The 26,053-nt window shown below is 42.4% G+C and overlaps 1 protein-coding gene and 1 pseudogene across 16 annotated transcripts in view; one reads left to right on the top strand and one right to left on the bottom strand.

Moving 5' to 3' along the window:
• DTNB (dystrobrevin beta) overlaps window positions 1–11,711 on the bottom strand; it is a 243,457-nt gene extending 231,746 nt beyond the window's left edge. For 5 of the 16 annotated variants that reach the window (XR_006301093.1, XR_006301094.1, XM_043604371.1 and 2 more), the window contains exon 1: window positions 11,496–11,659. The gene's annotated coding sequence lies outside the window, so the exon portion shown is untranslated. Of the gene's footprint in view, window positions 1–11,495 lie in introns of all 16 variants that reach the window. The other 11 variants (XR_006301095.1, XM_043604381.1, XM_043604373.1 and 8 more) reach the window with 5 other exon arrangements.
• A 12,250-nt stretch (window positions 11,712–23,961) lies between these two features.
• LOC122497380 lies at window positions 23,962–25,472 on the top strand (annotated as a pseudogene).
• Window positions 25,473–26,053: the final 581 nt, after the last annotated feature.

Raw genomic sequence — 26,053 nt, 5'->3', positions numbered from 1 at the left:
AGGGGACATAAATGTTGTGAAACCCTAAGATTTGCATTTTTACAAATCTAAAAAAGTTCTCTAGATTCCAATAAAAAACATTCAAAACTGCCCTCCACTACTACCAAGAGCTCTGAATAGCTAATATAATAGCCTCACTGGGCTATGGAAACTATTAATAAATTATGTAAAGCATTTAGCCCAATGCCTAGCACAAAATAAGAGCCTAATAAATGTTAGCTACTTATTATTATTATTATCATTAATATTGATGTTATCATGTAACTACCCTCCTGGGTAATGTCTAAACTAGAATTCTACAGGCAAGACTCCTTCCTAATTAACAATTTTTCTCATTTATTAAGGTATAAAAATATTGGGGTGCCTGGCTGGCTCAGTCAGAAGAACATGTGACTCTTAGTCGCAGAGTCGTGAGTTCAAGCCCCTATTCTGGGTGCAGAGTTTACTGAAAAAATGAAATAAAATAAACTTAAAAAAAATAAAGGATAAAAACACAGACTTGGAAAAAGAGTAAACACTTTGTTATCAATCACTTGCAACACTAAATTTGGAATAAAGAAAAGGTTTTTAAAAAAAGTGAAAGAGATAAAGAAGTAGAAATGCAATGTGTCCAAAGAATCAGAGAAAGAATGTAATAGAAAGTAAGCCACAGAAAGGAGAAACAGGTGCCTCTAGTGTGCTCGACACAAACCTCCTAGTTTTACCTAAAACCTGCCAAAGGCTGCTTAGTTAATAAGAGGAAATTTTAGTTCTAAGCAAAGATACTAACCTACTTATCTAATAAGGAAATAATAAAAGCATATGAACAGTAAATAAAAGGTACACTCTTGAAATGACATGCAAAGCTCTAGTTTTCATAGTCACGTTTCAAAAAATGTATCCTTGTTAGTTATTTCTATAGTTAAGCTTGTCCCCAGAGACTTTTTTTTAAAAGAAAGATATTAAGAATGACTTTTTGGGGGCTCCTGGGTGGCTCAGTCAGTTAAGTATCTGACTCTTAATTTTGGCTCAGGTCGTGATCTCACAGCTGGAGAGTTCCAGCCCTGCACAGGGCTCTGTGCTGACAGTGCAGAGCCTGCTTGGGATTCTCTCTCCCTCCCTCCCTCTCTGATCCTCCCATGCATGCACGCATGTGCACACACACACACACTCTCTCTCTCAAAATAAACTTAAAAAAAAAAAAACAACAATGACTTTTTCAAATGAGTTTGGAACTAATGAAAACAAAATAAAACCAATTAAATAGCAGTGTGCAGGGGCACCTGTCTGGCTCGGTTGGTGGAGTGTTGACTCTTGATCTTGGGAGCTGTGTGCCCAAGCCCCATGTTGGCTGTGGAAATTACTTAAAAATAAAATCTTAGGGGTACCTGGGTGGCTCAGTCGGTGAAGCATCCAACTCCTGGTTTCAGCTCAGGTCATGATCTCAGGGTTGGTAAGACTGAGCCCCATGTGAGGCTCTGGACTGACAGAGTGGAGCCTGCTTGAGAGTCTCTCTCTCCCTCTCTCTCTGCCCCTCCCCTTGCTCATGCTATCTCTCTGTCTCAAAATAAATAAAACACTTTTAAAAATTACTTTAAAAATAAATAAAATAAAATATTTTTAAAATAATAAATAAATAAATAAATAAATAAATAAATAGCAATTTTCAACCTTCACATCAAAATCCTATGGAGCACCTGGGTGGCTCAGTTGGTTGAATGTCCAACTTCGGCTCAGGTCATGATCTCGAGGTTCATGGGTTCGAGACCTGCATCGGGCTCTGTGCTGACAGCTCAGAGCCTGGAGCCTGTTTCAGATTCTGTGTCTCTGTCTCTCTCTGCCCCTCCCCCACTCACACTCTGAGTCCCTCTCTCTCTCTCTCTCTCTCAAAAGTAAATAAACATTAAAAAAAAATTTTTTGTTAATCCTAGACATTAGCAATTCCTTTTCTGAGTTCTCATATCTTTAATGTCAGTTAATATATCTGTAGTACTGATTACGAGCTACAAAAACCAAAGCAAAGCAATGGTGAATGAGAATGGGAGAGCTTAGAAATGACTGACCTAACCCAGACCCCCTACTTTGAGCATCCAAATAAATGTCTTGTCCCAGGTTACAGTTATGCTTCACAATAAAGAAAGCCCAGAACCCCCAACTCTTGGTCCATTATACCATCTTTCTACATTAGTATAAAATGTAGTAAAAATTATAAACAAGTATGAAAAAACACAATGCAACAGAAAAAAAGGTAAATGATGAAAAAGCAAATCACAGAAATGGAAGTCTAAAGAGCCAATAAAAACATCGAGTAATGTTCAAACTCACTAGTAATCAGAAAAACATATATTAAAAGACAGAACCTAAATAAGATTACATTTTTCATCCAGCAAATTGGCAAAAATTATAAAGCCTAATAACACTAAACATTGACAAACCAGGGAAGCAACAGAATCCACACACCTCTGGTGTGAATGTTAACTGGTTAACACATCAGAGAGAAATTTAGTAATATCCACTAAAGTTAAAGATGTGCTTGGCACATAAGCCAGTGTTTTACCCCTAGGTACATACTCTAAAAGTCATGCATGTGTGCACAAGGAAATGTGACAAAAATATTCACAGCAGTGTTCCTTGTGATGGAAAAAAAAAAAAAAATCCAGAACAAATGAATTGCCAATCAATGAGAAAACATAAAGGTAAACTATGATATAGTCAAAAACCAGAATCCCATTCTGCCAAGATGTATATATCCATATATCCATATATGTATGTTACATATATCCATACAGATGAGTGTCACAATACTGAGAGGAAAAAAAGACAAGTTACAAAAAGAAATGATTACTACTCTTAATATAAAGGTTTTTGTTTTTATTTTTTTTTAATGTTTATTTATTTTTTGAGAGAGAGAGAGACAGAGTGTGAGCAGAGAGAGAAGCAGAGAGAGAAAAGGAGACACAGAATCTGAAGCAAGTTCCAGACTCTGAGCTGTCAGCGCAGAGCCCAATGCGGGGCTCGAACTCACAAGCTGTGAGATCATGACCCGAGCCGAAGTCAGATGCTTAACTGACTGAGCCACCCAGGCGCCCCAATATAAAGTTTTTTAAATGCAAAATAATATTATACATTTCAGGGCTATTTACATATATAATAAAAGTATAAAAATATGTACAGGAATGGAAAGCATCAAATTCAGAACAGTAGTTTCTTCAAAAGGGGAGGAAAACACAATTGGGAAGGAGTTCTGTGAGGGTTCAACCTTAAAAGGAGCCTGGTTTCTTAGTTAGTATGGTATTCACTAGTATGAACACAGGTATTCACTAATTTTTTTAATTTTTTTTTAATGTTTATTTTTGAGAAAGAGACAGAATGCGAGCAGGGATGGGGAAGAGAGAGATAGAGAGATACAGAATCCGAAGCAGGCTCCAGGCTCTGAGCTGTCAGCACAGAGCCCGGCACGGGGCTCGAACCCACAAACTGTGAGATCATGACCTGAGCTGAAGTTGGACACTCAACTGACTGAGCCACCCAGGCGCCCCAGGTATTCACTATTTTTATTTTCTGTACCTCTGAAGGTCAATGTTTCATAATGTTCACAAAGTTAAAGGAAAATAAACTCAAGGTCCAACCAAAATAGTTACTCCAGAGCCCACATACTTAACCATGATACTATATATATATAGTATACTATAGTATACTATATATATATAGTATAGTATATATCTCTAGTATCTATAGTATACTATATATATATATATATATATATATATATATATATATATAGTATATACCTATATCTATATTTGTTAAGAAAGATTTAATCATTATAAGAAATCTCTCCAGAAGATACAAAACATCAGACTGGGAAAAAGCAAGGAAGTACCTGACTAACAAAAAAGTCTCTCAAGGAAATCATATTGGAGACACAAAGCGGTCCTATCACCATGCTCAGGAATCATGTGGGTAAGCCAAAACACAAAACTCAAGTTGAACTGGAACATCAAACATGCTATTTAAGGACAGTATTGTAGAAACAACATGGGCTTTGAAGTCTGCCCTGGGTTCAAATACTACCTGGGTTTCTAATTAGCTATGTGGCCCTAAACAAGTTTTAACTTCTCTGAGCTCAATTTCCTCACCCATATACTGGAGATACCATATCTAGCTTCCAAAGTTATAAAGAGTAAAGAGTAGTCCTTATCTATGAAAATCACTTGATACACTGTAGCCTCAAAATAAATAATATTATTCCTGGCAGAAGGTCTCTCTCTGGCAAGAAGAGACAGAACAGGCAGAGAGAAAAGTTAAAAGGAGGGAATAAAGAGCCTACAAATAGAAGCCAGGAAGAAGTTGGAATTGTTAGGAGCTGAAAAAGTCTTTGTTGAATCCCATAAGTTACCAAAAAAAAATTCTTTGTGCACTATTTCACTATAGAATGCTTAGTTACAAGAGTATTTAGCCTAGACTTTTTCATCACAACATTTCAGTCTTGTTTTAGCTTATTTATAGTGTTAATACACAAAAATTCAAGATCCAAATGGGGTTTTATAAAGATTCACTTTTTGTTAAAAATGCATTATCAAATAAACCATGTACAATATACCTGTTTCTCTCAGTTACCTACAACTCAGAAATATCTCTCCTACTCTTAACATATTAAAGAGAAAAGAATGATAATTTCAACAAATACAAAAAAAAATGCCCTTGATAAAATTCAACACCCAATAAAAATACAAACCAAAAACAGATGAAAACTTCCATAAATTGACAAAAGAAATCTACCAGAAACCTTCAGTAAGTATATCTAATAGTGAAACACTGGAAGCATTCTCATCAAGGAAAAAGATAAAAATGCTCATTATCATCACTACTATTCAACTTCTATACTGGAGGGTCTGGGCATTGCAATAACGCAGACAACAAAATGGCATGAACTTTACAAAGAAGCCTGGTCAATTCAGGTTTCTAATCAAAGTAACCCAGTAAGTAAACAACCCTGATGCATCCCCTCCACTCCAAATGCACAGCAACAGATAAAATATTTGTTAAATATATTTTTAAATGACTTGAACATGCTCAAAAACAAGGTAAAACCCCATGTGGATCAGAAACAAAACACACACACAAAATTGTGAGCAGGACTGAAGCTACAGGCTCACTAGACTCGGAGTCCAGAAGCAGGTGCACATCTTCTGCAGAGCAACAGTAACACAAAGTGAAGGAGGTGGAGAAACAGGAGACATGACAGCTGAGCCAGACTCACGGCTTCAAGCCAAGGATGAGGCTGGAGCTGAAAAGAAGCTACAATGTACTGCTGCCAGTCTCTGCCTAGAGCTACAGTGTGTATACTGCTCTAGGCCTAGACAAGTGGGAAGATAAAAACACAGCCTCACAACCAGGAACTGAACCGAGACATTCACAGACTCTGTGAACAGATCTAAAATAGCCCCAATTATCTCAAAGAGTAGGACCCCCTGACCCACCATCATCATATCTGATTTCTTGACTACGGTCCAAAAAGGCAATAAAAGCGCCTGAAATATCACCACACAGAGAAGGGTGAGCACAGAAATAAGGAAAACACAATCAAAAGCACTCACACTTGAATGAGTCTGTAAATCAAAACTTCAAAAGACATAAAGAAATATAATGCTAAGAAACACAGCCAACAAAAGCAACAATTAGAATATGAATTCATTCCAGGGGCACCCGGGTGGCTCAGTCGGTTAAGCGTCCGACTTCGGCTCAGGTCATGATCTCACGGTCCATGGGTTCGAGCCCCGTGTCGGGCTCTGTGCTGACAGCTCAGAGCCTGGAGCCTGTTTTAGATTCTGTGTCCCCCTCTTTCTCTGACCCTCCCCTGTTCATGCTCTCTCTCTGTCTCAAAAATAAATAAATGTTAAAAAAAAAAATTTGTTTTAAGAGTCTCATGCTCTACCGACTGAGCTAGCCGGGCATAAAAAAAAATTGTTTTAAGATTAGGGGCGCCTGGGTGGCGCAGTCGGTTAAGCGTCCGACTTCAGCTCAGGTCACGATCTCGCGGTCTGTGAGTTTGAGCCCCGCGTCGGGCTCTGGGCTGATGGCTCAGAGCCTGGAGCCTGTTTCCGACTCTGTGTCTCCCTCTCTCTCTGCCCCTCCCCCGTTCATGCTCTGTCTCTCTCTGTCCCAAAAATAAATAAACGTTGAAAAAAAAATTTAAAAAAAAAAAAAAAAGAATATGAATTCATTCCAGATGAAGTTTAGAGAACAGTCTGACAAAGACTTATTTTTTTAAGTATATTTAGGGTGCTAGGATATAAATTTCTTTAATTATCAGGAATGCAAAATTGTACAGCCACTTTGGAAAACAGTTAGGCAGTTTCTTGTATGGCTAAACATACTTTTACCACACAATCCAGCAAAAATGCTCCTACATATTACTTGAAAGAGTTGAAAATCTATGTCTAAGCAAAAACCCAATCATGGATATTTATAGACATTTTATTCATAACTGCCCCAAACTGGAAGTAACCAAGATGTCCTTCAATAGGTGAATGGATAAACAAACTAGTACTTTCATATAATGGAATATTATACAGCGATAAAAAGAAATGAGCTATCAAGCCAAGAAAAGACAGGGAGGAACCTTAAATGCATATTGCGAAGTGAAAGAGAGCAGTCTGAAAGACTACAATACTGTAGGCTTTCCAACTGTATGGCATTCTGGAAAAGGCAAAACTATGGACAGGGTAAAATAATCAGTAGCTATCAGGAGCTCAGGAGGGAGGGAGGAATGAATAGCTGGAACACAGGGGATTTTAGGGCAATGAAGTTATTCTGATGATACTGCAATGACACTACATGAAATGTTATGTAATGACATTAATGATGCATGACATTTTGCATTTGCAAAATCCACAAAACACAAAGGACACAAAGAGAAGCCCAATATAGATATACTATGAACTTAAATTAATAATAATGTATCAGCATTGATGCGTCAGTTGTAACAAATATACCACACTAATACAAGATGTTAATAATAGGGGGAACTGTGAAGATGAAGAGGTATATACTGTGCACTATCTACCCACATTGGTCATATTCAGTTATGTATATAACTTTTTAAAAAATATCATGGACAATCCCACTTCTAGATACACATACAAATGAACCAAAAACAGGGACCTGAACAGATATTTTTTGCACACCCTGTTTATAACAGCATTATTCACAGTAGCCAAAAGGTAGAAACAACCCAAGTGTCCACTGTTAGATGAACGAATAAATAAATGTGGTACATACATACAATGGAAGAGTATTTAGCCTTTAAAAGGAAAGAAATCCAGGGGCCACCTAGGTGGCTCAGTAGGTTGAGCATCCGGCCCTTGATTTCGACTCCGGTCATGATACCAAGGTGGTGGGGTGGAGCCCCAAGTCGGGCTCCATGCTGAGTGTGGAGCCTGCTTAAGATTCTCTCTCTCTCCCTCTGCCCTTCTCCCCAGCTTGTGCTCTCTCTCTAAAAAAAAAAAAAAATTTTAATAAAAGGGAACAAAATCCCGAGACATGCTATAATATAAATGAACTCTGAAGACATTACGCTAAGTGAAATAAGCCAGACACAAAAGGACACGTGTTGTATGATTCCACTCACATGAGGTACCTGCAGTAGGCAAATTCACAGGGACAGGGAGTAGAATGGTGGTTGTCAGGAGCTGGAAGGAGGTGAGAATGAGGGGTTCGTGTTTAGTGGGTACAGACTTTCAGGTGGGGAAGATGAAAAAGTTCTGGGAATGCACAGTGGTGGTGGTTACACAACAATGTGAATGTACTTAGAGCCGCAATTGCTCACTTACAAATGGTTAAAATGGTAAATTTTATGTCACGTATATTTTACAATTTAAAAAATGAGGAAAGATACTGAAAAACTGGTTATCCCAATTGAAAAAAAAATTATCTCTTCATTATACCACATAGAAATTCCCCATGGAAAGCAAAACTTTTTTTTAATTTTAGAAGAAAATATAGAAATCTATAATTCATACCGCAGGGTAGAGAAAATTTACTTAAGCCAGACACACACAACGTTTTTTAATTTAAGGGTAATTTTTTCACAAATGTAACATTAACATTTTAGACTTGTATACAAAGACACTAACAAAGGGAAAAGGCTAGCCTCAGACTAGCAGGATGCATTTGCAACACATATAGCCATCACATAATTAGTATCCCAAGTAACCCAACTGTCTCTTCCTCATTGAAGGAAGAATGAAAAAGGTGATTTAAGTCCACAACTGAACGTTACCTAGTAGTTAAAAAAAATGAACCAGAGGGGCGCCTGGGTGGCTCAGTGGGTTAAGCGTCCGACTTCGGTTCAGGTCAGGTCCGTGAGTTCGAGCCCCGCGTCGGGCTCTGTGCTGACAGCTCGGAGCCTGGAGCCTGCTTCAGATTCTGTGTCTCCCTCTCTCTGACCCTCCCCCGTTCATGCTCTGTCTCTCTCTGTCTCAAAAATAAATAAACGTTAAAAAAAATTAAAAAAAAATGAACCAGATCCACCAGTTCTACAGTTAATTCTCCCTCAATTAAAATTTAAAATGTGTACCCCCCCAACCTAGCAAATCTACTTCTTTCATTCACTGCAGCAATGTCTGAAATAGGAAAGAGCTTAAATGGCCTTTAATGAGGAGATGATTAAATAAACTACAGTATAATACACATACTGCATGAGAGATCATAGAGTAGTCAAGAAAAATCAGGTAGATCCCTATGTTCCAACATGGAAAGATCTTAGACATTTTGTTAGGGAAAAAAAAAAAAGTTGCAGAACAATGTGTACAGTATCATGTCAATAACTTAGGGGCAGAAGGAAACTGCTTTATTTCTGTATTACCTATACTGTGTGTGTGTGTATACATGAAAATGAAAAGGCCTAGAAGGACCACTGATTCTTCTACAACTGACAACAGCAATTTCAGCAGAAAAGGGAGTGGGCCAAGGGGGCATTTATTCTGTCTGTACTATTTGAGTTTTTTATAAGAAAATGTGCATTCATAAGCCATTCGCAGAGCTGCAGTAGACAGCCACATAGACTGTGCATGAGACAACCCCAGGAAGTCCCATGTGCAGGGACTCTGATATAAACAGCACCCCCTAAAGCTGGGCAATGTACATCCTGCACAACTAGACTCTAGAGCCCTGATGGCTGTGTAATTAGAGGTAAATAAAATGAGAGGGGGTGGACTGTACACCAGCATGAGGGAATTTTCTGGGGTGATGTAAATTTCTATATCCTGACTGGGGTAGTGGTTACAGAGTATATACATTTTTCAAAACTCATCCAACTGTACACAGACATTTGTGCATTTTATTATATGTCAACTATACATTAATAAAATTAATTTTAAAAGAAATATAAATTAAATATACAGATAAAATACAATGTCATTGGGAGAACCTGGAATAAGGTACCCAAAATTACAGGGGCAGGGCACCCCAGAACAAGAACAGATGGGCTCCTGTCGGATGCATTCTGAAGTACACAGTCCTAAAACTGAAGGGAAATTAACTTAGTTCTTCAAAGCTTACAGCACAAGACCAAATGTGGATTAATATGACTCTTGTTTTTTATATACAGAAACAAAGGCCCTGAAAGATTTCTATTAGAGACATAAAATAAATGGTAACTTGGCATTCTAGTGGTTCTGAGTCTAATTTTCTAAGTAAAAAACTTGCCTCTCATGCATAGTGGACGCTCAAAAACCTTGCCAGCATAACTTTGACTACATAACCCTCTTCAAAGGTAATTCCACTTACGTATGATAAAAATCCTCACAGAACTCATAAAAGGTCAAGTTTTAATTTGGCACACAAAGTAACCCAACTGGCACTACAACCCGGGGCACTGAAACAGCAGCCGGGAGCTGGAGAGCCCAGAAATCCAACCTCAGCAGAGAACAGGTAGAATTGCAGTCCTTACAAGAGATACACGCTCTTCCTACAGATGGAAGATCCAAGGACCAGGATAAAGGCGGGGGGGGGGGGGGGGGGGGGGGGGGGGGGACTGTTCCCTAGATAAAAGTACTCTTCTTCTTCCTCAAGTGATAGAACAAAAGGGCCAGAATTGGATGATTTGAAGCAATGACCCACGGAGTAAGCTCCTGCTGGACAACATGCAATAAAGATGTGAAAGTGGCAGTGTGGCCACAAGAAATCACGACTCCATCACCTTAGCCATGGCTTTAAATACCCAGACCTAGGAACCTGGGTTACCTTACATGACTCCCCCCCGCCCTCCCCGCCAAAAAAAAAAAAAAAAAAAAAAAGGGAATTATTTCAGGAAGAGAGGAAGTCCATCAGCCATCCCTAACACCAACGTAATTAATAGTGTGCTCCGTGTAAAATACAGCAAAACCTTGTTTGGTTCGTTCATTCATGCAATGGATACTTTTTGTCTGACTGCGTGGGCCACGCACTGTTCTTGCCATTGAGGCTATAGCAGTGATAGTCACGGAGCTTAGTAGGAAATTTCCAAATTTCTTCTTCCCTTCTCCCCCCTTTAAATGTTAGGCAGAACTGCCTTCAAACTCTCCCAAATTTCTCCCACAAGCTCCTCTCACTCTTCTGCTTTATCCCCAAACCAAGCCATTTACGGCTCCAATTCCCCAACACTGGGAAAAGACCAAAAAAAAAAAAAAAAAAAAAAAAAAAAGACCTAAAGTGAATGAAGTATGAGACAAAATTCATGCTGCTTTGTATTTTATACGCATACCTTCACTACCACATTGTCAGCACCTAAATAGCAAATTACGGTTGGGTTTTACGCTATTTTGTGGCCTCAGTGCTGACCATGGTTCTCTACCCAAGGTAGCTGATCAATAAACGTTTACTTGGAACGCTGGAAGGTCTTCCTAATCCCAAGGCCTGGCACAGGAATTTAACAGCAAGCATTTGTTAGCTGCATCCTGCCTCCTCTCAGGACACCTTCCTTTCAAAGGTGACCTCGGTGCACAGGTTCACTGTTAGGCGCCTCAGCGAACAGTGTTTGGGAGTGATCTGAAATAAATTCCCTTCCCTCTGCCAGGGCCTAACTGCCTCACCTGCCCTCTGCCAGGACCTGCCTCCTTCGCCCCTTACAGCACCTAACGCAGAGCCCCCTCCCAGCGAGCCGGGCTCCAGGAGCATCAACCCGGCGCCCGCACCCCGGCCCCAGCGCCCTGCGGCCACCGTGCGCTCCGGACCCCGAAGACCCCTCCCCGGCCCGGGGCTCAGAGCCCGGCAGCGCCGGCCCGGGACTCCGCTCCATCCCCTCCGCTCGCCCCTCCGGGGCCGGGCGCGCGGCACCGTCTCCACTCGCAGCGCGCGCGGTGCAAGGGCCCCGGCTCCCGGAGCCCCCGTCCCCGCCGCTCCCGGCCCTGCAGGCTCCTGAGGTCCGGGCGCTGCGAGGGCTCCTTCCCGCTCCTCGCGGGCGCGAGGCTCCAGCACCGCGCTCCTCTCCCGCAGCCCGCTGCCGCCGCCGCAAACCCCCCCACCTCACTCACTTCCCGGCCGGAGCTGGGGACGTCGAGAGGGTCTCGGGCGGCCGCAGCCTCCTCCGCCTCCTCCGGCCCGGCCCCGGCGGCTGAGGTGGCGGCTGCGCCCGCTCAGGCCCCGGAGCCGCCCCCGCGGCGAACGTTCTCAGGCGCCCGGCTCGCGCCGTTTCCCCGCCCGGCACGCGCAGCAAGCCCGCCCCCGGCGCGAGGGCGCGAGGGCGCGAGGGCGCAGGGCGGGGGGCGGGCACGCGCCGCCTGCGCGAGCGCGCGGCCGGGGGCGGGGCTTCCGCCGCGCCGAGGAGGGGGCGGGCGAGCGGGCCGAGTTCCCTTCGAACCCCGCCCCCTGCAGCCGAGCGGGACCCGTCCCCCCCAGCTCGCCAGGCGGCTCGCAGACCTGCTAGGGAAACCTGCCCCCTTCGGGCTGGTCGCTCACACTGGCGGCGGGCGGCCGAGGTGCGTTTCAATTCCACAGGTATGTGCGGGGCAGCTGGATACTCGGCACGACGTGACTATAAGGTAAAGAATGCAAAGAACCACCCCATGAATCATTCATCCGCGCCTCGAGCAAGAGATCTTGCCCTGAGTGGTTTTTCCAAATTAATTCAACTCAGCAAGCGTTGACTGAGCACCGACTCCGTGCCTAGCGCTGTACCAGGTGCTGTGTAGGTGCACCGTCACGGTCACGGTCACGGTCACGGCCCCCGGTCTCGAGGTGCGCATAATTTAGTGCAAAAGCAGCCGTGTAAACAACCAGGTCTGGTGACCCATGCAAAGCAAAGCCACAGGGAGATGCTGTGGGAGGGCAGAGGAGGAAGAGATTACTTCCGCTGGAACCGCGTGGAGGGGCTCCAGGGAGAGGTGGCGTTTGTGTTCAGTCTGGAAGGAAGAAAAAGAAAGACGTCCTAAGAGAAAAAAAAAGGAGTGCATCCAAGGCTAGGTAAACAGCTTGGGCAAAGGAACAGAGGGCTACCCAAGTTTACCATCTCAGCATCAGCTTTTGTGTTTTAGTATTATCCATTTTTGATAGAACCCTTTCCAAACATAGATGATTCGAAATTAGAAACAGCTAAACTTTTTTTTTTTTTTTGATGGTTCAAAGGATCATTTTTCTCGATGATGAGCCTTTCTCAAGGCTCAAAACAGCAGTGTCCTTCAAGGGCTACTGATATGTGAGCCCATGATGTAAGTCCCTAAGCCAAGAGCCCCCAAGCCAGTATGCTTTAACGTCTGGTTTTTCACTGCTTTTTGGCACCTTATGGTAAGGCAGATCGTACCACCTCCTGCTGCTGTCTGCCTGCATGCCTGCCTGCCTTTAGAACATCCTCTTCCTCCTCCTCACATTTTCCTATTTTTAAACTCCTCTGGTGAAGGAAATGCTGGTAACTAACTTTGTTAAGTAAGGGTAAACAGACTCCTCAAAAAAAAGGACATCACCTTTCACACATGAATTTTAGGACTATTTTTCATGCTTAGAAGACTTTTTCATTTGTATTCAGGATCTTGACTGTGTTCTGAATATACTAAGATACTCAGAATACAGGCAAGAGACGTCTTATTTATTCATTTACCACTTATTGAGCACCAACTACATGGGAGGCTTTGAAAGGGTAAAACATTGATCCTACCCTTCGGAGAAAAGACGTGTAAATGATGTAAAATAAATATGTCAATACTGTCTGCTATATTTGCCGTACTGATCGAAACCTAGGTAATATCAGTATGTGAGCTAGACTATAATAAAGCATTCTGGGAATTAACTTCTTTAAATACACTTGTATTAGCATCTCTCCATCACGGTTCTGTACCTCATCACCTCCCACATCCTCAGAAAACTCCTTTCAAACATATTTCGATCACGCTCCCTCTCTCACTCCCAAAATTATCGACTCTTACCTTTTTCCTTCACCATCTGTCATGTTCAAGCTTTTCCTGTCCTCAAGAAAAAGAAACCCCTCTGTCACCCTGGACTGTCTTCTGGTTACCACTTGCTCCCTTTCTGTATTTGCCTTCACAAACGCGTTAAAAGTAGTTTGCACTTCTACTCTGCCAACACGGCAGCCTCCCCCTTCTCGACCCATGGCTATGTGACTTCTGTCCCCACCACATCACGGTGCTGCTCTCAGTCATTTAGGTCTTGCTTAATCCTAAATGCCACAGGCCAGTTTTGAGTCAGGTAGTGAGTTCTTGGTGGCATTTGACAACACAAAGCACTCCAGTCTTTTTGAAACTACCTTGGACTTCGTGGCATGACTACCTCCTAACTCCTCTGAACACTCCTCTGTCTCCAGGGTTCTGTGTTCAGCTTTCAGTTCACCCCGCCCATTCTCCTTAACTCATTCCATTCACTCTTCATTGGCCATGTTTACCAGCAACTCCCCGAGCATTATCTGACTCCGCCCACTCATCTGAGTTCCAGAGACACAGAAGCCTACTGGACTTCCCCACTTAGATGTCCTACAGACATCCCAAGTTCTGCATGTCTAAAGTTGTTCAGCATTACTGTCGCTCAGCTGCCCAGTCCAGAAACCTGGGAGTCATCCTTGATTCCTTCCTTCCCATCCCCACCACACTCAACAATCCTGTTGATTCTCCTCATAAATAACTAGAATCTGTCCCTCGTAGCTAAGCCTCTCACTGGACTAATGCAATAGCCTTTGCTCTTGTCCCTCTCTTGTAGTCTGGTTCCTTCCATTCCATATTCCATACTGCGTGTCAGAAAACACTTTCAAAATATGCTGCCTATATATGTCGCTGCTCAGCATGCCACACAAGACCTTCCATTTCTACGGCCCTCATCTATCTCCTCACTGCGTCTTTTGTGCATCCAAACTCCTGGAATGTTCCTACTTTCCCTTGCCTCCATACCTCTATGCTTATTTCTCTCTCCATTTGGAATGTCATTTGAGTCCAAGCAAAGAACGTCCAATGTGTAGCTAAAGTTCCACATAGAATGAAACTTTCTGGAAATCAGAAAACGTAAACGTACATAATGAAAGGACTGCCATGTACTTGGGGAAATCATCACAGAATGACCAATTCTGAGAGCTAGACTCTTCAAACTGTTAGACAAAAATAATAATTTTGGGGGTGCCTGGCTGGCTTAGTTGGAGGAGCATGCGACTCTTGATCTCAGGGGTCATGAGTTCAAGCCCCATGCTGGGTGTAGACATTCCTCAAATAAACTTTAATAACTTTCAAAGCCTCCATGCAAAAAGTTCAAATTACTTAAAAGGGTAAGGAAATTAGGACACAGTACATTCAAGATGTCTGCAAATTCTTTGTCACTTCTTTTGATCCAGGCTGGCCCACGTGAATTGTCTGACCAATAGAATGTGTGATGTATATGAGATGTGATGTATATTCCAAGCCTAGGTCTTGTCTTGAAGAATCCACCTGGGTCTTTGAAAGCACTTGCTCTTGAAGCCCTGGGCCACAATATATACCATCTAACTCCCCGTGGAGAGGTTCTGAGACGGCACAGAGACGGAAGGAGGCTAGCTGATCCCAGCTGATATGAGTGAAGTCATCATGAATGCTCTATATCAGTTCAGCCATCAGCTGAATACCACTGAGTGACCCCAGGGGAAGCCATGTGGAACAGAAGAATCATCCAGCCAACCCCCACCCAAATTCTTGACCCCAAAGATTGTGAGATTATAATCAAAACAGTTCTCACTTTAAGCCACTACGTTTCAGGGTAGATAGTCTGTTATGGAACCTGGTGACCAAAATATTTGGCATTAGACTTTTCAAGGGCAAAGCAAGGCAATAGTGATGCAGCATTTTCAGTATTTTCTAAAAACGCAAGGAAAAAAGATGCAAGCTAAGGATTTTGTATCCACCCATCCACGCTGTTTTTCAGGCACTGAACTCTATAGGAAAAAAAACCTGTTTTTAAAATGCAAGAATTCAAGGAATAATATGCACATAAGCCCATCCTAGGTATTTACTAAAGCAGGGTCAGCAAATTTTTTTTAAAGCACCAGATTAGCAAACATTTGGGGTTTGCAGGTGTAATATTCAACTCTGCCATTGTAGCACAAACGCCTCCATAGATATGTGCAAATAAGTGAGTGTAGCTATGCCCACAAATAAAATGGATTTACAAAAATGGGCAGCCAGCTTGATTTGACCCATGGGTTGCAGTTTGCCAGTCCTGTACCAGAAGAAAAGAAATAGAGAAAGTTATTTTTCTTGGGGCACCCGGGTGGCTCAGTTGGTTAAGCGTCCAGCTCTTGCTCTCGGCTCAGGTCTTGATCTCAGGGTTGTGAGTTCAAGCCCCACGTTGGGCTTGGTGTTGGGCTCAGGGTTGGGCGTGAAGCCTACTTCAAAAATAGAAAGAAAAGAAAGTTATTTCTCTCGAAAAAGTGCAAGACCCATATGATTTAAGAAAATAAGGGGCACCTGGGTGGCTCTGTCAGTTAAGACTCTTGATTTCAGCCCACACAGTTTGTGGGTTTGAGCCCCACATGAGGCTCCACACAGACAGTTCAGAGCCTGCTTGGGATTCTCTCTCCGCCCCTCCCCTGCTCATGCTCTCTCTGTCAAAATAAACTTTAAAAAATAAAATTAAAAAAAATAATTGGGCCCCTGTGTGGCTCAGTTGGTTAAGCGTCCAACTTCAGCTCAGGTCATGATCTCACGGTTCACGAGTTCAAGCCCCGCATCGGACTCTGTGCTGACAGCTCAGAGCCTGGAGCCTGCTTCAGATTCTGTGTCTCCTCCTCTCTCTGCCCCTCCCCTGCTTGTGCTCGCTTGCTCTCTCTCTCTCTCAAAAATAATACACATTTAAAAAATGTTTTCATAATTAAAAAAATAATATATCACAACCAAGTAGGATTTTGTATTAATCTGCTAGAACTACCATAACAAAATACCACAGATTGGCCTAAGGAATAGAAATGTATTTCCTCACAGTTCTGGAGGCTTAAAGTCCAATATCATAGTACCACAAGGGTTGGTTTCTTCTGAGGCCTCTTTCCTCAGCTCGTTGATAGCCGTCACCTCCCTGTGTCTTCACATGGTCTTCGCTCTGTACTGTGAGTGTCTGTCCTAAGGATACCAGTCACTGTGAAGTAGGGCCCACCAACCTCATTTTAATTTAATTATCTCTTTAAAGACCCTATCTTCAAATACAGTCACATTCTGCAGTACCGATCAAGATTTCAACAACCTTGGGGCACCTGGGTGGCTCAGTTGGTTAAGCGTCCGACTTCGGCTCAGGTCACGATCTCACAGTCTGCGAGTTTGAGCCCCGCGTTGGGCTCTGAACTGACAGCTTGGAGCCTGGAACCTGCTTCAGATTCTGTGTCTCCCTCTCTCTGACCCTCCCCTGTTCATGCTCTGTCTCTCTCTCTCTCAAAAATAAACACTAAAAAATATATTTTTAATATAAAAAAAAAGACTTCAACAACCTAGATGTAAAGGTTAAAACTATAAAACTCTTAGAAGAAAACATAGGTGTAAATCTTCATTACCTTGGCCTCCTTAGACACACCCCACAAGCACAAATGACAAAAGAAAAAGCAGATAAATTTGGCTTTATCAAAATTAAATACTTTTGTGCATCAGAGGACACCATAAAAAAATGCAAAGACAGTCTACAGAATGGGAGTAAATATTTCCAAATAACATGCAAGCTGAGGGACTTATATCCAGAATCCACGAACGAACATAATCATAACACAAATAACCCAGTTGAAGGGTTAACCCAGTTGAATAACCCAGTTGTGATGGCTCCCATCACAATCGCAGATAATAACAAGAGTTGGTGAGGATGTGAAGAAATTGGAACCTTGATACTTAACTGGTGGGAAGGAAAATGGTGCAGCTCTTTCAGAAAATAGCTTGGCAGTCCTGAAAATATTACACATGAAGTTATATGACCTAACAATTCTACCTCTAGGTACATATATACCCCAAGAGACTTGAAAATAAATGCCCACACAACAACCTGTACACAAATGTTCATAGTCTTACTCATTATGGCCAAAAAGTTAAAACAACCCCAAACTCCATCACCTGATGAATGGGTAAACAAAATGTGGTACATCCATCCATTCAGTGGAATCGTATTTCGCAATAAAAAAGAACAGAGTGTATGTTATAACATGGAAGAACCTTGAAAACATTATGCCAAGTGAAAGAGGCCAGTCACAGAAGACAGTATAGTATATGATTCTATTGATATGGAGTGTCCAGACGAAACAAATTGACAGAGACGGAAAGCAGGTTGGTGGATGCCGGGAGGCTGGAGGGGTTGGAGGGATTGGGGAAGGACTGCTAACAGCTATGGGGTTACTTTATGAGTTGATGAAAATGTTCTAAAATGATTGTGGCAATGGGCACACAAACCTGTGATTATACTAAAACCACTGAATTGTATGTACACTTTAAATAGACGAATTGAAAGGTATGTGAATTATGTCTCAACAAATCAGGCTCTTTGAAAAAAGAAAACTATAAAAACAATCCCAAAAGACACAAAAGTATACTTGAAAGAGACATCCCTTGGTTTCGGTTAAAATAGCTCGACATTGTTAAGATGACAGTTCTCCTTATGTTCATTTATAAAGTTAATATGATTCCCCCAAAATAGAAACAAGCTTTTTTCTTGTTTTCTGTAGCTAGACAAATTGATGCCAACGCTTTTATGGAAAAGTAAACACTCAAAAATCACTAGTAAAACACTGAAATGAGATATGAGAGATGACAAATATCAAAACTTACTGTGGGGCATCTTGAACGAAAATAATGTGGTTCTGGCAAATGAATAGGCAGACCAATGTAGCAGAATAGAAGGTACAGAAGTCAGTACAACCACCTAGGAAATCTAGTATACGATAAGCAGTCAAATGGCTGAGGCAAAGAAGGACTTTTTAACATGATGTTGGGGTGACCGTACAGCCATATAGAGACTCGCTCTGTTGGTGAGGTTATGGGAAGACAAATACCACCACAGAGAAGGGGAACTAGTATAACCCCTCTGAATGGGGCATTTGCCAATATCTAATGAACGGTTTGTGCATTTACCTTTCAACCTAGCACTCCAACTTCTAGGAACTTACCCTAAAGATATCTCCAGAAATAATATGCATGCTTACATATGTCCCTTCTTCACTGTACCATTATTTGTATTTGTAGAATATTGGAAGCTACCTAAGTGCCCAAACAGAGAAGACCGATTGAAGAAACCATGATACTTACAGTCGATTCCTAGGAAGGAATAAAAAGGAGTGAGGAATATCTTTATGAGCTGATTTATAATAATTTCCAGGGTGTATCATTAAGCTTTAAAAGCAGGGGTGCCTGGGTGGCTCAGTCAGTTAAGTGTCCAGCTTCAGCACAGATCATGCTTGCGGTTCGTGGGTTTGAGCCCCGCTTCGGGCTCTGTGCTGACAGCTCAGAGCCTGGATCCTGCTTCAGATTCTGTGTCTCCCTCTCTCTCTGCTCCTCCCCAGCTCATGCTCTCTCTCTCTCTCAAAAATAAATAAACATTAAAAAAAAAATTTTAAAGCAAGGTGCAAAAGCAAATCTCTAGTATGTTACATTTTGTGTAATAAAGACAAGAAATAAAATAAAATGGATTTGCTTCTTTTAGTAAAAGATCATCATAAGAACAATAAATCAGAAAACAATGAAATTGTTTGCCTGTAAAAAAATTGGGTGAGGAAACAGGTAGAAAGGATAACAGAGGGAGGGACAATTTTGAGGGTATCTTTTGGGGTAGTTTTGCCTTCTGGATGCATGTTTGTGTTATTTATATATGTTCAAAAATAAAATTAAGGGGCACCTGGCTGGCTCATTCAGGAGATCATGCAACTCTTGATCTCAGGGTCATGAGTTCAAGCCCCATGTGGGGTATAGAGATTAATTAAATAAAGTTTAAAAAATAATAACAAACTAAATTAAATTAAATCAGCAAGCATAAGAAAAAAGTTTAAACCTGTAACTAGATGCAAACAGAAACAAATAAACCCAACTGGGTGTCAAATGAACGACGTAACCACATGAAGAGGGAGAAAGAAGTAAACCAAATAATTTGTATATAGTACTTAGATATACCTTTAGTTGAATGCAAACCATAAGCTGGGGAAAGAATACCAGGAAAAGACGAAACACAGTGGCCAATAAACATTTAAAAATATTATCTTTATTGCTAAATTTACAAATTAAATTAGCAAAATATTTGATATTTAATATCCAGTGTTAAAGAGTTTTTTGGAGAATATAAATTATACAACCTTTCTGGAAAGGGATTTGGAAACATATATCATTTTTTAACGTTGATATCCTTTGACCCAGAAATCCAAATCCTTGAAACTTTTTTTATAAAAATATTTAGTGATGTATAATTAAATCTATGCATTACAATATCTTACCAGAGCTATTTCTAAAAAATAAAATTGAAAAAATATATACAGGTACAAGACTTTGATTAAATCACAAGATAGCCATGAAATAGAAGGTGCCACAGTCATTAAAATAACGGTGTAAAAGAATGTTTCATGTCATGGAAAAGTACAAAATGGTATGTGCAGTATGATTCAAATTTTGCCTAACAATATGTGTGAGAGACAAACAACCCAAGAGGAAAAGGGTCAAAAATATGAGCAGACATTTTACAGAAGGGCAAACACATATGGCAAGTGTATGTATGAAAAGATCCTCAAGATCTTTAGTATTCAGGAAAATGCAAATTAATACTACAATATTATAAACCCACTAGAGAGGCAGAAGTTGTAAAGTCTGACAATTCCCAGGGGTGCCTGGGTGGCTCAGTCGGTCGAGTGTCTGACTTTGGCTCAGGTCATGATCTTGCAGTTCTTGAGTTCAAGTCCTGCATCAGGCTCACTGCACAGAGCCCACTTCAGATCCTCTGTCCTTCTCTCTCTCTGCCCCTCCCCAGGTTGCTCTCTCACTCTCGCTCTCGCTCTCTCTCTCTCTCAAAAATAAATAAACATTAAGAAAAACATTATGATGATGATTCCAAATGTTGGACAGGAGGTTGATCAGTTGGAAGCTCTTATGCACTGATTCCCGGGAATGTAAATTGGTGCAGCTAGTTTGGCAATGCTTCATGAAGCTGAAATTTTGCATGCTTTGTAGCCAATGATTTCACCCCAAAGACTTCCTGACACATTTTCCAAGAGACATGTACAAGCGCTGCTCATAATGGCAAAAGACTAAGAACAATCCAAGTGACCAGCAAGAGAAGAACGAATGCATAAATTGTGGGTATCTCCACAATGGAAATATTAAGCAACAGCCACAGTGAAAGAATTGTATCTACACAGAACAGCTTGGATAAAGTGACCCAATGTGTTTTGAGTGAAAAAAGCAAGAGACGTATGATTACAGCATGATACCATTTTTATAAAGCTTAAAATCAAGCAAACCCAAACAATTTATGAATTCACTTTTTAAATCCACAACTTATAAAATCACTTTTATAAAGCAAGGGAATAATAAACCCAGACTAGGAGAAAATAGTTACCCTGTGGGAGGAAGGCTGGGAGAGCATCAGGTAGTTAATTGCAGTAGTAAATTACAGTTATTGCCAATTACTCATAATGTTTTGTTTCTCAGTGTTTGTGTTAAAAAAAAAAGTTAGAGGGAAAAAGTTTGTAGGGGTGTGTGTGTGTGTGTGTGTGTGTGTGTGTGTGTGTGTGTTGTCCTTCCTGAAGAAAAGATGGGAAGAACAGAAACCAAAATATTAGCAGAGATTATCTCGGCGCGGGGTGGGGGGGATTAGGAGTGATTTTAATTTTCTCTGTATTTGTTTATATTTTCAAAACTGTTAAATGAGCATGCACTTTTTTGAGAACAGGAAAAAATAGTTTTCAAAATCTCTCCTAGAACCTGTCTCATTTTCATTTGGCAGCTTGAACATCCTAGTCTTAATTTCCACGGTTATAAATTATCCGAGGGAGAGGTACGCAGTGGAATCTCCAAGGTCGTTTGTGACACCAAGTTTGGCCAGGTAGTGAGCTGACAGCAGTGGAAGTAAAGCTACAGAAGGATGTTAGCGAGCTGCGTGGGAGGCCAGACGCCTGCCAGCTGAGCGTCAGTGTGGGCAACAAGAAGATAATCACAGCTCAAGGAAAATAATTTAATGAACCTGAAAACCATTTCTTGAAGTTCTGAATCCACAGCCCTGCCCTTCAATCCCCACCAAAAATCCCTAATAACATGCAGATAAGAATACTGGAAACAAAATATCACAATCCCATCCTTGTATCAAATTAGAGTAAATTCACGCCATAATGAGTGTCATTCTGTTCTCTGGCACTCACGGACGATGCGAAAGGACTGGAAAGGGTTCAATAGAGAGTAATTAAAATGACAAGCAGAAAGAGTGTTCTTTACATGATGACAAGCAAAAACCAAACTCTGGCCTTCGGGGGAGGATGAGGGCTTAGATGCGACATGCCAAAGGTGTGCACAGTCGGGTCAGATGCGGTCACCAAATCTTGTAATCCCGGCAGGTAGGCCTGGCTGATGGTGGTTGAAAGAAGCAAATTTGGAAGAGATAAAAGGGAAAGGCTGTTTTGCACAGTGGGTAACAATGTGGAAATCCTTCCCCCCAGAGGCTGAATCATCGGTTCTCCATCTTGTCCAAACGTGAAATGAAGGCGGCACAGAAGACCAACTGGGAGGCTGGCTGGGGACAGGATGGCCAGGAAGAGGGCGGTGCTAAGACAGGGGTGTTCTCACTCTCCATAGTATCACGTGAGGTCTGAGTCTGTGACAAATTGCATGGAAAACCTTTCTGAATGAAACTTTCTGGGGTGCCTGGGTGGCTCAGTCGGTTAAGCGTCAGACTCTTGATTTCGGCCCAGGTCATGATTTCACGGTTCATGAATGAGAGCCCCGTGTCGAGTTGTGTGCTGACAGCTCAGAGCCTGCTTGGGATTCTCTCTCTTCCTCTCTCTCTCTGCCTCTCCCCGACTCCCTTGCTCACTCACTCTCTCTCAAAATAAGTAAACTTAAAAAACAAAAATAAAAAAGGGACTTTGTAAGATTTACATTATGGACAGCAATCGTGTTCTTCAACAAAACTGTCCAGGATGGTGCCGGGATGAAGAGACAGCTACACTGGTATTTTCTGTGTGCCGATGATCACGCGAAGAACTCCCATCCTGCCCTATGGAGGGAAGCTCAGGAGGCTCAGGAGCTCAGAGCTCACACGGCACCCTAGAGAACCTCGAGAATTTCCCCAGGAAGGCAACCCAGGGGCCACAGTCTCCAAGGGAGGGTATCTCTTAGGTTTTCCTGGTTTCCCAAAGGCTAATTCTTTTTGTGGTGTTTTCAGACACCTCCAAAGATCAATAAATTCCATGTTGACCGAACTGTCTAAGGTGGCTCAAGATTAGCAAATCCAGCTGTTCTCAATGTACCACTCACCTGGTATGCTTTTGGAAAAAGCCCCTACATCTCGGACCCATCCTAGACGAACTGCATTTTTTTAAAGTGCCTGCAAGTGATCGAGTGTGCAGCCAAAGTGGAGAACCACCGCGCTTCTCCATTAAAGTTAAAGTTAGTTATTTGAAGAGGTTCTGATTGTAGGAAGAGGGCAAAGGGCATTTGGGGATGAGCTCAGCGGAAGAAGCAAGGCGGCTCTGCCTGCGTGCAACCCCGGGTTGTCCCCACACGGGCGACAGGGGCAGGCGTGCCGAGCTGCTTCACCTTCCTGAATGTCACCAGACCGCCTTGGACATTGGAAGATAAGTTTTTCAGGTCCCTGCTGTCACGTGAGGGAGGACAGAGAAGAGAGCTATGCGTGCCCCTTCCTCTTGTAGGCACTGCCTCTGTGCTCCTCTCTAGAACCAGAGAGAAGGATGCATGAGCCCAGCAAGCCCCAGGAACAGGAACGTGCTTTCTTGTCACCATTGCTGAGCTGTCCCATCTCTTTTTTGCTTCTCCACATTTACCAGTTTCCTCATCTTGCGGTTAGCCCCTTCTGCTCCACGTCGGCACAATTACGTTCCTCGTCTCAGCATTTCAGCGCTCAGCCCGTGGCAGCCTCCACCTCTTCCTGTTCCCCATAGCGACTCCTTCTAGGGCTTGGATCACCACTATTGAGTGCTTCTCTGGGTCTACTCAGGGGCTTCTGTGGCTTCAGTTCAGGTCATATTAAGGGTGCTTCCAGGATTGGTTAGGACAACTGTATACCAGGAAAGTTCTTCCTTTTCCTCACATCACAAAGTCTCCATCGTTTGCAAAGATGCCCGAGCAAAGAGCCCAAATTGCAGAAAGGAAAAAAAAAAAGTCACCCTTTGGAACTGGAGGGGCCACAACAGCTATAGCTAACCACGTGGAACGCAAGGAGGGCCAAGTCCCACACTCTGTGTTGGCAACTGCCCGGCACTGCCACCCGGGGCTCTGGGCTCCCCCTTGGCAGGACAGCCTCCCACCTCCTCCATTTCTCCCTTAGGTATGCAGTACTCGCTCTTTAATGCCCTGCATGGAAAACCACTGTAGAGTGAGGAAACTTCCAGAAACAAACTTCACCCACAATCTCAGGTGCCCACATGACCCTCAGTGTCATTTGCTGAGGTTTTTAAAGGCATGTCTATCACCCCACTTATTTCCCCAATCTTTTGTTGTTCCCCACCTCCAGATCTACGTACTCCCTTCCGCACATTGAGTGTTAATTTCCTACCTCATTCACTGGACTCCGTCCCTTCATAGATGCTAATACCACTTACATCATCCTTTACTGTCTCCATCAATATCTGTCCATACCCTGTTTCTAGATCTAACTCAAACTTCACCTCCAAGGAGATGGCTGTCTTACAACTAACTTCACTGCATTCTGACCACGTCTGTGTTGTATCTCCTACCCCGCCAGGCCCGGTTGTAGTGTATTGATTTTTACGTTTGTTGACATGTTGATTAAGTAAGTAGTTTGGGTTGTTTCATATACACCCATTATGCTTCCTCAACTAGATTTCAAAGTTCCCCAAAACCCAGGACTCATGGTCAGACACAAAAGAGCTGTGGCTATGAGAGATGAGATGTAGGCCTTGGGTTTGGGTTGGACCTCAGAGGGTCTGTACCTGGCCGGGATGCCGGTGTTACATGTGATTATGATGGATGAGACTGTATTCTATATGTAGACTACCATATCTTAAACATTCTCACCAGTCAGCATCCTTTCACGGCTCTTCAGAAATCTGGAAAAGTCATGTACCTGAGGAGGTTGAGAACCTATGTTTGGTGTTTGGTGAGAAACCTCAAAGAAGAAAAACATGCCAACACTACACAAATTACAATGCTCTGCACTGTGTTTCTAGGACTTTCTCACTAACAGCTAATATTTAATGAGCACATACTGTATATGAGCCTATGAAATAGAAGGTGGGATAGAAAACAGACCTGGAAATTACCTGCTTAAAGAAGCTTACAGACCCTTCCTCAGGTGGCTGGGAAGATGGCGGACATTCAGACTGAGCGTGCCTACCAAAAGCAGCTGACCATCTTTCAAAATAAGAAGAGGATCCTGCTTAGAGAAATTGGCAAGGAGAAGTTTCCACAACACTACAAAAACAGTCTGGGCTTTTGAGATGCCCACGGAGGCCACTGAGGACACCTATAGTGACAAGAAATGCCCCTTTACTGGTAATGTCTCCATCTGAGGGCAGATTCTGTCTGGTGTGGTGGCCACGATGAAGATACAGAGGACCATTTTCATCCACTGAGACTACCTCCACTGCATCCCAAAGTACAACCGCTTCAAGAAATACCACAAGAACATATCCATGCACCCGTCCCTTTGCTTCAGAGACATCCATGTTGGCGACATTATCACAGTGGGTGAGTGCCAGCTCTCAAGCAAGACTGTGTGCTGCAATGTGCTCAAGGTCACCAAGGCCACTGGCATCAAGAAGCAACTCTGGAAGTTGTGAGACTAGACGCCTGCCCACCCCAAAGAAAATAATTTTCCCAGTCAAAACAAAACAAAAAAAAGCTTACAGATGGCAGTGAATTAAACAGAAATGCTGACTTTAAAGAGAGACTATGTTAATTACGTGCATTTATTTTTATTATTTTTTTAAGAAATGCATTTCTTTTTTTATATTTCATTTATTTATATTTAAATGTTTATTTTACTCTTGAGAGAGAAAAAGAGAGAGTGCAAGCAGGGGAGGGGCAGAGAGAGGGACACAGAGGATCCGAAGCAGGCTCCATGCTGTCAGCACAGAGCCCAATGCAGGTCTCAAACTCAGGAACTGTGAGATCATCCCCTGAGCCAAAGTTAGACCCTTAACCAACTGAGCCACCCAGGTGCCCCTATTTATTTATTTTTGAGAGAGAGAGAGTGTGAGAGCGTGAGTGGGGGAGGGGCAGAGAAGGAGGTGAGAGAGAATTCCATTCAAGCTCCACGTTGTCAAAGCCCAATGCGAGGCTTGAACCCACAAACGTGAGCCAAAATCAAGAGTTGGTTGCTTAACTGACTGAGCCACCCAGGTGCCAGAGTGTATTAAAAAAAATTTTTTTTAATGTTTATTTTATTTTTGAGAGAGAGAGAGAGCGCGTGTGCAAGCAGTGAAGGGGCAGAGAGA

This window comes from Prionailurus bengalensis, chromosome A3 (assembly GCF_016509475.1).
Source record: "Prionailurus bengalensis isolate Pbe53 chromosome A3, Fcat_Pben_1.1_paternal_pri, whole genome shotgun sequence".
NCBI lineage: Eukaryota > Metazoa > Chordata > Mammalia > Carnivora > Felidae > Prionailurus > Prionailurus bengalensis.
This window is presented reverse-complemented; position numbering and strand designations above follow the sequence as displayed.